A 14,470-nucleotide genomic window follows, 5' to 3' on the forward strand; every position below is an offset into this window, starting at 1 on the left:
CGAGCTGCGATGTTTGTCCAGCGTGGATGAAGCGAACGGGAGACGAGCTGAAAGCGGAGCCTCCTCCTGTTTCCCCGCACATAATAGCGAGTGTATCGTTCGCCGATTATGGGCGGTGGAAGCGGAAAAGAGAGAACATCGTCAGCCCCTTCAGCCTGGGTAAACATACGCGTATGTACACCTACGCGTAACGAGGTCGAGGATGAGGTCGTTCAGAAAGTGGCGTATTCCATTAATGGCGCTGCACAGACTTGCCCTACCGTCAAGTCTTAGTATTAGAGTACACGGACAAGACGCATCTTCCTGATCTTGCAGTTACAAACAATTTTGATAAACTTCTTTAGCTAAACCGATAAAATCTACGAAATCATTGAACATCCGAACATTAAGCCTGTTTAACGAGCAAATTTATCAAAGATTCCGACGAATAAAATTTTGAGAACGACTTAACTTTTGAACGGTTTGACTTTTCAAGAAACTGTAGTATGGACATAAGGAAAATCGCGATCGAGCATTTGTGCGATATTCACAATTTTATTAACAAGAAATATTTTGAGCGCTTCGAAATTTGATGCGTTTACAAGTGCTTCAACGTGACGAAGCTTTTTACATAACGACATCACGATAAATCAAGCGATTGTTGGCGAACGAAGCATCGCGTAGTGCTTAATAGGATACAAACTAGACCGCGATACGCGAGCGGCCATGCCGAAAATTACATCCGCGCCGTTATCGTCCGCGCATTATCAACGCATAAGTGAAATACACGTTGTCCCGGTCGTTGGGGGGAAAATTACTTTGAAATCCGTTTATCCGAATGTCAATTTCGTCGCGATGCCGTCGTTTCGTGCCGTGGCGCGAAAAAAATGGCTCGTTCTCCTTGTTTGTCCATCGTCTCTCCGGTTTCCGATTCTCGAGTTGCGTCTGCGAGAAAACGAAAATGGCAGTACCGTCGTGGTAAACTACATCAACGACCTTGAGCATCGTGTTAATTCGCATCGTAATTCAGCCCCCCCTCCCACTCCTTCGACTGTCCCCGACCTCGTCGTAGTCTCTAGCCCCTCAGCCTCCCTAAATTGCGAAACTTTCTTACGGTAGTGCGCGAGAGGAGAATTAGTTTCTCGTTAACGAAGTTTACGCTTATGCTTATAGCAAGGGCTGCGTACTCCAATAGTAGGTCCTTGCGCGCGTACGGATATATTTATGGCGGTACACACGCAGGACACGCGTGTTTGGGCTTGCTCGCCGACCGAAAATAGGCGAACGGTTCCCCCCGCTAGTATACGCTCGTCGAGGGTCTCTCTGTGGGCTTTTTTTCTCCCCTGGGCGAAACAGCGACGGGATAAGCGGCGAAAATATGGTGCTGCGCTAAACACGCTACGTCGTTAACACCTGCTCCATCCCGTCGGAATTATCTGATGCCGTTCGACGGTCCACCGAATTCTCTCCGCTCACTATGACACCCTCCCTCTCTTTGTTGACAATAAAAAGTGTCACGAGATCCGCGTATTTTATCTTTAATGTTATGTCGGAAAATAATTGTAGTCACTTTTATGGAACTATATGTAATAATAATGGAACAGCGGTGTCTTTCACTGATACAAATATTAAATTATATTTCAAGCTCCTCGAAACAATTCAATATTTCGTGAAAGTTTGTTCAACAGGTATAGATCGAAGAAAGATGCGGTACTTAAGGCTTCAAGCTTTCTATGGTTTACGGAATGGCGCGTTTCTAATTTTCTGTAATAATTCTCGCAACTGAGAATCTCTGCATGCTCTAGATAAACGTTTCCCACGAAAGCGACCAAGGTAATACAGATATCTCAATATAGAGGATGCGCGTGATGTGCGCGTCTGGTTGGATCGATGTCGGATTAATACGATCGGCAGTGAGAATGCTAATTCCGTTGGAGATCTGTTAAATTATTCGCCTATCTGTCGTCCCAGTGAATTGCCTGTTCTTTCACCTTCCCAGTAATTTAACAACGCAGCTGCACGGTCGAATATTGAATTATACAAGGTCGATCTCGGCGAGCTGTTTGTCGTTTTTCCTGAAAGGCGTATGAAACCGTGCATTGCACTGCGACGTATTGCAAGTTTGTTATTTCCATCCGTTGCTAAACTCATTTAATATTTAACAATACATGCACGATATATTGATATAGGTAACATAAAAAAATCTCTGTGTAATAGGTATGCCTTACAATTTATTTATGCTAAAGAAATAGATTAACAACATACATATTAAACAACATGACACCCCCATACACGTACGTATACAGTTCGCTTGCTGAAATTTCTTTGCTTTCGCTCAAAACTTTTTCTTTGTACCGACGCTAAAAACGCTCCTTCTAAACCATCGTTCGCCATGCGCTGTTCGTCCCGTGAGAGGACTCACTCTCGCAAACGAGCATCATATGCATACATCTCTAGTTACCACTCAGATTCACCAACAGGTATACATAACGGTCTTCGAATTCGCATTTTCCGAGCATCCTGTTCGATCTTTATTCAAAAACTTGCTCGTCCTCGCAAGCGGAGCGTCTCAAGTACGCATCAATCTTCGAGTCGAATGCATTTCATTTCCGTTACTATTAATAGCACATAGGTTTCATAACGCCCTGTACCTGTGCATACCGGCACAAGGAAACCGCGCGACATCGAGAGCCAATACCCCTGTGTACTGTGAAACATGATCGTCCTGTGCACAATTAGGACGGTGGTTCGCCTTTACGTCCAGCTCCTGCGGGTATGTGCGCGCATCTTGTATGGGGTAGTATCTCGAAGGGATCCGTTGATAATTCTTAAATCGAATAGTCAATACGCTTCGTATCTAAAGAGGTAAACGCATTAACTGCCTCTTTTTTCAATAGATATATAGAATAGACGTCAGTTTTTCTGCAGTTGAGATAGGGGCGATGAACGTGGTAGAGAACGTCAGAATCATTGGAGGGGAAAAAGTGAAACGTAATTAGAAAGTTTGAGAGTGACCTATGCTCGACGAGACAGCAACGGTGGTAGTTAAAAATTTCGCGTGGCCCGGAAGATTTGTCGGTCGAAAATTCCTGCTGCGATATAATGAATGAGGTCGCCGGGAGGAGGGGATTTCTCATTCGTATAAAATACTCGCCGATGTAGCGAGCCGGTCTATACGCTCGTAACTTCTATGTCCCGTAGTTTTTCACGGGCAAAGCCGGAGTGGAAAAGTGCGAGCAATTAAACGGTAGCGAGGAACCGTGTGGTTGCTTTTCAGTCAACTAGCCCAACGATTATATGAACGCTTCCCTCGTTACTTCGACATTTTTTATTTCACCCGTCGCTGTCTCCGAGTTGACAGTAACAAAGCGATCTCATCTGTACGCGTTACGCTCTTACTCCCTTCCTCTTTCTATCTCGCGCTCTCTACTTCTCATCCTTATGATCTCGTTAGACGCATCTCGCGCTTCTGTATGAAAACTTTCGCAAATGAAATGCAAGAATTGCCTTTGATGCCAAGGCAGTTTCAATTTTTACGCTCGACTCCTGACAATTCTCTTCCATGGAAGGGCCAAGTTAATATGTTTCCAGTTTTCTAGGGGCTTTTAATGCTTGTTTCTAGTCCCTTCCCCCCCCACCCGTCACCGTCCACGGCGACGATCAAAAATTCCATCGCGAAAAAATTCTTCCATCCAGCGTATTCGGATAATTAATCGTTACGATCATCTTTCCTTTCTTTCCGTACGTTCGACACCTACATATTTCAAGATAATGACTCGCAGAAATGCAAGTAATAAACGCCATTCGCTCAGCTATTCGTTTTTCAACGAGCCAACGCGAAACTCCTAAGGAGTGTTTCTCCATCCTCTCTCGCTCTCTCCCTCTCTCCCTCTCTCTCTCTCCCTCCCTCTCTCTCTCTCTCTCTCTCGTTCTCCCCTTTCCCTATTCTCGTTCGCAATTTCCATGAATTTAGTCGAAACTTGATGAGCGCGTCTCATTCTCTCTTATACAAAGGAAATTTATGGAAGCAATAAGAGCAATTTATACGTGCTCCTACGCCGTGGAAAATTCATCAACTGCAACCTAACCCTTCTGCTGGTTGTCCCCCGGATTCTCGATGAAAATTATACGTAAATTTGCATTTCGTTTTTCCAAAATGAAAATTTTTGCAGGAATCTCACGGTTGTATCGCGACGAACAAACAACGTACAAAACATTTCGTATTTGTCCTCGTCTATCCTCGCATTCCGTTGCATTGATCGCTGGATCAAGGCCTGCGGTTTATATTTTACAATTCCATGGACTTATTTGAAATTCAAAAAAATTTTATTCGTGCGCTGGTACGCGAGGAAAAATCATCGCTACGGGTCCGGCTTTGTTTAAAGGGGTGTTAAATCCACTTTCATAAATTCTGCTGGTGCATGGAACCGTCCCGCTTTCTTTCATGCAAACGTAAGAGCCGTGGAACAGAATTATACGACCATTTTTTGTTCTTCCAACCAAGTTTCGTTCGATCGTAGAACTTCTTTCTGCTTTTCGTTACCTTTGAACGGAAAGTGCACAGAATGCCAATATTAGCAGCATGGTCGGGCAGTTTCTTTTTTCTTTTTTTTTTGAAATTATTGCCAAAGAGAAACTTTTAATCATGTATTATACAATGATACTATTTCGAAGGAGTTTCACATTTTGCACGAAGCGTTGCTAGATATTCATTCTCAACTGAATTGTGAGTTACAGATTTTCCGCAAAAGGATACTGAACCCCCAAATTTTACGAATCGATTCTCTAAACAAATCCATTAACAGTTCGACAGCTACCCTCTAGAGTCTGAAAGAAGATAGTCTGCAGATACTTCTCGAAGAGAAGCAGTTATTACAGAGAAGCAACTACAAATCCCTTATGCTAGCGATAATTAATTGGACTCGGAAAAAAAAGAGGTAACCAAAAGAATCGTCATCGTGTTACCCTATTCAATCCTCGGCATCGATGGCCCTCAGCTATTAAAAAGGTCGTACTCGGTTCTTTCTGGAATTTCACTATTTCGATTGAGATCAGCGACCTTCGGCTCGAAAGGCGCATCATCGAATCAGTGAAAATTCCTGCCGTCTCGTTCAGCACCCTTTCCTTAACGCTAACAGCGGCGACTTTCCCCGTTTCCCGTGCGCCAAAGAATCCATGACGGAGTCAGCCGAGAACGGCCATTGTGAACTGTCTGTCTGTCTGTCTGTCTGTCTGTCTGACGGTAGACAGAACGACAGAAGTAAAAGTGCTTCTCCAGTGGTACACCCCCAGCTGGGTTCATTAGTAAACTGAAGTATCGCGCGCTCCGCGCACTAAGGGTCTTTTGTACGAGGGTGCGCCATTCGCGATAGCTCTCATCCCTTCCACTTTTCCATTCTTGCTCCCTTCTGCCTGTCCTACCACTGTCCCGTTCCATCGTGGAAGCTGCCCCTGACTACTCCCTGCAGTTGGCTAGTCCTCTCTCACCTTCTTTAGCCAGGTATGCACGCGCACACATCTCGAAAAGCATGCGAGGGTGCCAGTGTCGCTGCGCGTTTTAACCCCCGTGCTTGGCGGCGAATTTATCTACAGGTTAGACGTTTGAATGTTTGCCGGCGCGGGAACGACACGAAATTTTGCTAGCTGCCTCCGATTTTCCGCTGTTCCGAGCAGACTTAAAACCCAGACGCAACGTTAAAGCGCCCCTCAAGCGAGCCGTTCACCTTTGTAAGACGAAACTCGTTCCAACGTACCTCCTTTCTTCTTCACCCTTTCTTTCCTTCTATGTTTTCTCGTCGTCTTTATCGGACATCAGAGTTAATTTCTAGGCAAATAGACACGACACTCGCCAGGGATAATTCCGCGAACAGGCCTGCTCGTTTTGAAACACACGAGCGGCCTAGAATCACGATAATTCGATCCGTGCCGATCCATGTTTCGCCTAGTTCGGTTTGCAGCACTTTAAATCGGGATTCGTTTAATTTCTCTGTTCGTGTACACACGCTGATAGTGCAGATATAGTATAAACTCGATGTGTTTCGTTCTGCATCTATTTCCTCCTTGCAACGCACCGAATCGATTCGGATCGCAACGGAAAACTGTTATGATAAAACCGCAAATACCTCTCAATTATACATCTCGCGTGAAATAATCCGAATTGTCGGGCTTATTCGAATTTTCGATCGCCTCTCAACGGCCGCTCACTCGGGTTGCTTTGTCTTTAAACTTTACAATAGCCGAATTATTTAACACTCGTTAATCGTAAATTCTATACCTCTGTTCAGGAAATCGTATGAAATTTTCAAACGAACCAAACCACCAGCGTGGCGCACGACTTTTCAATTATTTTCTTCGTTGGTCGATCATTTCGAGGATGAGCAATTTTATCTTGAACAAGCATTCCCTGTCGAAAGTCATCGATATTGAAGAACTTTGAATGGCTGATAACAAACGAGCGTAGCCGAAAAGTTTAAGACTGGCGTGGATTACGGCGCTAAAAGTGCATAATTATTCGAGACAGCGAACTATGATTAGAAATGTTAGAAATGTTCAAGATTCACCGTCACATATGTCGTTGAATACAACTATTCGTCAGAAAAGAAAATTCAAATTGCAGGAAAGACTTCTACCCAAAGTATAATGAATTCATAACGGTGACTGATTACTATATCAGCAGATAATACCAATTAATACAGAAATCAATATATGTGAACACGAATTAGTATATATCGTAACATAGAAGCAGCGAAATGTGCTTTACGATACGAATTTTACAAGGTGATTAGCCAAAGGTTGAAAAATCGGTAAAAAAGAAAAAAAAAAGAAAGATGAAAGCAATGCATCGAACGCAGCGCAAAAAAAGCTTTTCCGAAATAGGGAAACAACGGTCTATTCTACGATGCTTTTGATTTGGAAAACATCGCGGAACAGCAGTGCAATCGCCGCGAAATTACGAAACGATGGTACACCGAGGATAATGCTGTTCCGCTGTTACGATAAAGCCGGACAATTAATATTCCATAACGAGCCGCTTTTGAAAGGGCGAAAAAGCTTGGGAAGGATTGCCCGAGCGCGAATTAGCGCATGCACAATCATGTGTATACACACAGAGCCAACGTGTTTTCTGGCCAGCGCGATTGTTTGCGCACGTTTCGAAGAGATGCCAAATGTTGGAGCACGTTGAATACGTGCACACGCCAATTCGTTCCCAACGATTTGACGTTCTTCATACCGATAATTGCTAACGCATCTCTCTGCACACTGCACAAGCAAATCATTGCAAGGCTTTATTTTGTACGATAGAAAAAATATAATACAAGATCTGGGCCTACTTTATACAATACTACCCAGTTCGAAAAATCTGATGTGCGTATTGTATAAATGCTTTATTCAAATAGCAATTCAAATTTAAAGGCTACTGAAATTCGATCGTCTTCCACTCTTTTTATAAACCCGATCAAGAAACCGTGAGTGGAACGAAATATTCTTGTTTCGCAACGCAAATTTACTACTAATATTTATGAAGCAGAAAGTTCTCAAAATAAAACGCGACGAGTGCTTCGTTATATCTGCAATATCAATTAATCTACCATTATAAAAAAAAAGTCTGAATATTCCCGAAATTTGATACACAACGCTAATAAATATTAATCTACGCACTCGTATTTAAGCAATACGCAACACTAATAGCGAGAGATCGAATTGCAACCATTTAAGAGGTTGCCGATGAACGATCACACTTGCACAGCTCTTGCAGCTGTATCGTGTGATCCAGGAACAGTGTCCGACCAATGCAGTCGGGGGTTTTGGGCATTTTGTAAACGCAACACTACTTAACAAAACGCGATCATTCTTTATCGCAACGCTAATTCTTGTAGTGAATTTAATGAAAATTACAATGCACAATATGAAAAAGCTACTTTAAATATTCTGATATTACAACTTGCAATACTATAAAATTAATTGAAAACTAACATTTTCATAATCTAATTTTAAACAAAAGAAAACAGGATAAATTTTAAAAATTGCAAAAGACAATCGCGATATCGTAATTCGCAACTCTAAAGCAAACGCGATTATCATTTTATCGCAACTCTAATTCAAACCGTAATCATTTTCTCGCCACACTAATGAAAAGCCGCGATATTATTTCGCAACTCTAATACAACCCGTAATTAATTTATCGCAACACTAATAAGAAAAATCGCGAGTGGGTGTTGACATATCGCAGTGCAACCATTTAGGAGGTTGCCGATGAACGATCACACTTGCACAGCTCTTGTAGCTGTATCGTGTGATCCAGGAACAGTGTCCGACCAATGCAGTCGGGGGTTTTGGGCATTTTGTAAACGCAACACTACTTAACAAAACGCGATCATTCTTTATCGCAACGCTAATTCTTGTAGTGAATTTAATGAAAATTACAATGCACTATATGAAAAAGCTACTTTAAATATTCTGATATTACAACTTGCAATACTATAAAATTAATTGAAAACTAACATTTTCATAATCTAATTTTAAACAAAAGAAAACAGGATAAATTTTAAAAATTGCAAAAGACAATCGCGATATCGTAATTCGCAACTCTAAAGCAAACGCGATTATCATTTTATCGCAACTCTTAATTCAAACCGTAATCATTTTCTCGCCACACCAATGAAAAAGCCGCGATATTTCGCAACTCTAATACAACCTTGTAATTAATTTATCGTGACAATTAATAAGAAAAATCGCGAGTGGTATAAGCGATTGAGGACGCAGTGCAACCATTTAGGAGGTTGATGAACGATCACACTTGGCACAGCTCTTGTAGCTGTATCGTGCATCCAGGAACAGGTCCGACCAATGGAAGTCGGGTTTTGGGCATTTTGTAAACGCAACTCTACTTAACAAAACGCGATCATTCATTATCGCAACGCTAATTCTTATAGTGAATTCAAATAAAAATTACTATTTACTATATGAAAAAGCTACTTTAAATATTCTGATATCGCTACTTGCAATACTATAAAATTAATTGAAAATTAACATTTCTATAATCTAATTTTAAGCAATAGAAAATAGGATAAATTCTAAATATTCATAATAAAATTTGCAAAAGACAATCGCGATATCGTAATTCGCAACTCTAAAGCAAACGCGATTATCATTTTATCGCAACTCTAACTCAAACCGTAATTATTTTCTCGTCACACTAATAAAAAGCCGCGATGTCATCTCGCAACTCTAATACAACCCGTAATTAATTTATCGCAACACTAATAAGAAAAATCGCGAGTGGGGGGCTGACATATCGCAGTGCAACCATTTAGGAGGTTGCCGATGAACGATCACACTTGTACAACTCTTGCAGCTGTATCGTGTGATCCAGGAACAGTGTCCGACCAATGCAGTCGGGGGTTTGGGCATTTTGTAAACGCAACTCTACATAACAAAACGCGATCATTCATTATCGCAACGCTAATTCTTATGGTGAATTCAAATAAAAATTACTATTTGCTATATGAAAAAGCTACTTTAAATATTCTGATATTGCTACTTGTAATACTATAAAATTAACTGAAAACTAACATTTTTATAATCTAATTTTTAACAATAGAAAACAGAATAAATTCTGATACGTATAATTCTATAAGAAATTATAAAAATTTATAATAAAATTTGCAAAAGACAATCGCGATATCGTAATTCGCAACTCTAAAGCAAACGCGATTATCATTTTATCGCAACTCTAATTCAAACCGTAATCATTTTCTCGCCACACTAATGAAAAGCCGCGATATTATTTCGCAACTCTAATACAACCCGTAATTAATTTATCGCAACACTAATAAGAAAAATCGCGAGTGGGTGTTGACATATCGCAGTGCAACCATTTAGGAGGTTGCCGATGAACGATCACACTTGCACAGCTCTTGTAGCTGTATCGTGTGATCCAGGAACAGTGTCCGACCAATGCAGTCGGGGGGGTTGGGCATTTTGTAAACGCAACACTACTTAACAAAACGCGATCATTCTTTATCGCAACGCTAATTCTTGTAGTGAATTTAATGAAAATTACAATGCACTATATGAAAAAGCTACTTTAAATATTCTGATATTACAACTTGCAATACTATAAAATTAATTGAAAACTAACATTTTCATAATCTAATTTTAAACAAAAGAAAACAGGATAAATTTTAAAAATTGCAAAAGACAATCGCGATATCGTAATTCGCAACTCTAAAGCAAACGCGATTATCATTTTATCGCAACTCTAATTCAAACCGTAATCATTTTCTCGCCACACTAATGAAAAGCCGCGATGTTATTTCGCAACTCTAATACAATCCGTCATTAATTTGTCGCAACACTAATAAGAAAAATCGCGATTTGCCCAATGGGACGATGGACCGATATATACATCGGTCAAAAAAGCAAACTACTACTACTACTACTACAAATACTAAAATCGAGCATAGTGACAAAGTAGTAACAATAATGACTTCCCATGCTCTGGATGACCCAGAGGATGGGGAGCCATTAGTAGTTGCCCTCTTGAGTGGCAGTTTGCCGGGCCTCTTCGGCTTATAGCCTCTTCTTTCTTCGGGCGCAATGCCCGCTGAAACTTAAATCTAAGCTCGAGACTTCTAAATCGCAAACAAAAAAGAAACTTATAAAGGTAAAATAAAAATATAAACCGCTGAAGCTGATTGAAGTGCATATGGACTGACCAACAATCACGGCAGTGATCGTTGCTCACTCGCATGTGCGTGCTCGAGCAATAAACGTTCGTTTCGACCCATTCGCGACCGCGACCGCGAAATTCGAAAAATCGATAGGCAAAACCAGAGACGAGAGCATGCTCTACCCGTGCCAGTTTCACCGTCGATTTTTCAAATCAGATTTCCAGAAACAGGTTGGTCACACGAAAACGCGCCTACCCGACCAGAGACTGTGCCAACCTGCCCGGCCCTACCTACTTATAATTAACAGACACACCAGAAAGTATACTACCTATCCTACCTAGCGCTATATTTAAAAATGGCAAAACGGGCACACCAACACACTCGCTCCACGGTTCTCACGCAAACGCTCGGGCGCAAAGGTCCTACACTAGAGAGGACGTCCCGGGACGCCTCCGACACCCGAGCTTAACACACAGCATGCATACTCTAAGGTACGTACCATTTTCCTGAAATCGACTGACGAATGCTAGCGACCATTGCGTAAAATGCGATAAAAGTTAATCTCAATTTTAATTGCAAATATTCATAATTCAGAGAGTGTATTTATTTTTCAAAGAAATTGTAGATGGTACGATATGTGGTACCATGTATTATAATTTAACAATAAAATTAATGACCCTAGTATCTCTGATTCCCTGTATTCGATAACGAATCTTTGTTTTTACAGTTTGTGATTGAAATGATATTTTTTTGAATTTATTTTTTATTATTTATATTTGTAGTAAATGGAATAAATACTGAACGACGCAATTCCACAGCCTAACCACACACACTATGTGGAAAGTACGTCGTGCACGATACGCTAACTCATCGTCAGTCGCTTACAAATTATTATAAAATCAATGGTCATCGTACTCATTGCCTTTCTCTCACCCAAGTAGCACCTGAGCACGTGAGTGAGATCCTGGCATTGAATACGGAAGGGGTTAAACCTGAAAATCCTAACTAAAAAACGTATTAGTGCATCTAATTTGTATCTAACGGACTAATCTTTCTTTATTTTGCATTTTCAAACTTTATCTCTATTACTATCACTGTATAGTCTAGGTTATTAATTTTATAATTTACCGAAATACTAATATTGAATTTATTTATAAAAAAACAGCATAAATAAGATCAATGCAATATAATGATTCATTCAAATAATTGATTCTACGAACTATTGAAATTTCACTACAAAAGAGACAAATTGACAATGAATAAGAAATTTATTTAATAACTGACTCAAAGTTAGATATTATTACAAACAACCTCAGGCAATTCCTTCGTCAAAGCACATTTTCGAAAGTACAAAAACAATGTTCAAAACTTGCTGCTTTGATTCCAAAATTTGCCTGTCGCGAAATTTCTTCTTGCCCATGAAATTCCATGCATATTTGTACGGCAGGACTGAACTTTACTACTCCTATATGTATATTTTAAATTAATACTCAAATTAAAAAATGAATGGCAAACAATTAAATCCATCGTAATAGTGCCAGGTAAAATAAAAAATGACTTATTATCGTTATTATTAAATATGTAATCCGACTTCATCACTACGAAATATTTAATTAAATCATTGCAACTCTCTCTAGATATACATTTTTAATACACTCCAACTTTAAAAGTGATCACAGTGAACATACATGTATATCTTCAATCACAAATATTTAAACTAATTATTAATATAATATCGTTTTTATCAGTTAGTAGTATTATTAATATTGTTAATATAAAATTGTTCAGTATATCATATAATTAACAGAAACAAAAACGCGATATGCAAGAAGACCTATCCTAAACTAATAAATTTAAAAAAAGAATGTTACTACTCACGGGTATAAAAAATACCCGCGGTCACTATGCTCGCAAAAAATTCTACGTAATACAACCAGTCACCCGTGTCGATTCGGACCTTTCGTCCTACGACATGATTGAGTGACCGGAGGGACAAAAATGCATGCGACTCACGATAAGATGCGAGGAACGTAGTCATCGATGCTATGGTAGCCCAGGGAAAGTCGTCGTGAAGACCGTTATCAAGGAGGAGTCATGCAATCCCATCATGGAAAAAACTGTAACAATGCATGGAATATTATAATTTGCTCATATTATATCATATTTTATATTATTACTCATATTATATTATATTTGCTTATATTATATTATAATATAATATGACGTTAATTAATTGGAAAATTTAAAGCAGTGGAGGATTAATGTCTATTAATCTCTATTAAAATTTTAATGACAATATTCAAATTAGGAGTAGCAAATTGAAATATATAGCGATAGAATTAAATAATTTACATATTACTTACATTCTGGACTTTTGAAACACCACTAGGTCCTTTTCAGGAAGCAGGAGGAAGAGGAAGGAGTGATAAACCTTTAACAAAACATATGTCTTCTTATAGATATATAAATAATACATGCGTGAATAATTTATTTTGAAACTTAAGTAATGATTCAACAAAAAATGTTAAATAACGTAATATGGTATTCTATGAAAACCTTAAGCTTTAATAACAATAGGAAAGTTAAATAATTAGTGAACTTTAATTACTGTAACAACTGAAATTCTGATATTGAAGTATAAAATCAGACTTGTTTTTTTATTGTGAGTAATTATAGCAAAATACAAGGAATAAAATTAATTGGTGTACAATATGCAAAGATTCTTACATGCTTAGTTTTGAAGCATCACTGCGTCCTTCCCAAAGCACAGGAAATAGTAGAAATTATGAAAAACTGAAACAAAACATATGAAATATTATAATTTGTTCTTAAAAATATATCGTTCATTGTTAAAAAAAAGTCTAAGGTAATGAAAAATAAAACTCTATTCAAACTTGAAATATTAATAACAATAAAAATTGAAATTGTGTTAAAATCTAATTACTATACAAATAGATTGTTTTTTAATAACAATTAAATGATTTGTATAATTTGCTATATATTAATATAAAAACATTAATTCATTAACAGTATATCCGATTATTAACGATAATCTATATACCCGAAACATTTTTATATGTGAACAGTTTCAAATGTGATTTCTTTAACCTCTTTTTGTTTCATCTTGATATTTTCAACAAATTATGCAACTATTTATAAAATAATGTTATTATATGCCAATCGGAAGCTGTATAGCAATTATTTAGCAAATATCGATTACTATCGATCCAATAAAAAGAGAAAATAGTCGTGTACGTACCTCTGCTTTGTTATAATACGTCAATCATTGCTAAATCGGCATAAAAAATCAACGATTCGATTTATTAATAATCATCTATGACGTTCATCTTGTTTCAGTTCGAATTATCGATTGTCGATCGTTTGTGGCGTCTGTGATGTGTATTCTTTCAGTGTTTTCAGTCGCGTGTCCAGCCAATAATCTACACAAAAGAAAACCAACAATTTCAAATAAATGTACGACAAAACCAACAATTTGCAATAACAGAACAAATTGTAGTAAAAGCCGGTAATGTGAATTATCGATAATTTTAACCTAACCCTATCAGAAATACAGTTAAGGATAAATGTACAAAAAATCAATAATAAAGCAATTATTGTGAAATAAAGTAAAAATAGAAACCAAATTCTACCTCAAAGGTCAGTAATAAAAACGATCAGTAACTGCAAATTGTCAAATACGCCGTTAATGACAAAAGTAAAAGAAAAATTTCGCGATACAATACAATTTTACTAAAATTATAATCAATAAACGATTAAATACGAACTTACTATTTGAATTAACCAGATAGAAGTGCAGA

General features: G+C 38.5%; 1 long non-coding RNA gene across 1 annotated transcript; it reads right to left on the bottom strand.

The window, feature by feature from the left end:
- Nucleotides 1–12,553: 12,553 nt before the first annotated feature.
- LOC117242297 lies at nucleotides 12,554–14,081 on the bottom strand. Its single transcript, XR_004495223.1, has 4 exons — nucleotides 13,912–14,081; nucleotides 13,380–13,445; nucleotides 13,016–13,083; nucleotides 12,554–12,769 (listed from the first exon to the last, which is right to left on the bottom strand). It is a non-coding gene; the product is annotated as an uncharacterized LOC117242297 (long non-coding RNA).
- Between the last annotated feature and the right edge of the window lie 389 nt (nucleotides 14,082–14,470).

The sequence above is a fragment of the Bombus vosnesenskii genome, unplaced genomic scaffold (genome assembly GCF_011952255.1).
Source record: "Bombus vosnesenskii isolate JDL3184/JDL3185 unplaced genomic scaffold, Bvos_JDL3184-5_v1.1 scf7180000016273, whole genome shotgun sequence".
NCBI classification, from domain to species: Eukaryota; Metazoa; Arthropoda; class Insecta; order Hymenoptera; family Apidae; genus Bombus; species Bombus vosnesenskii.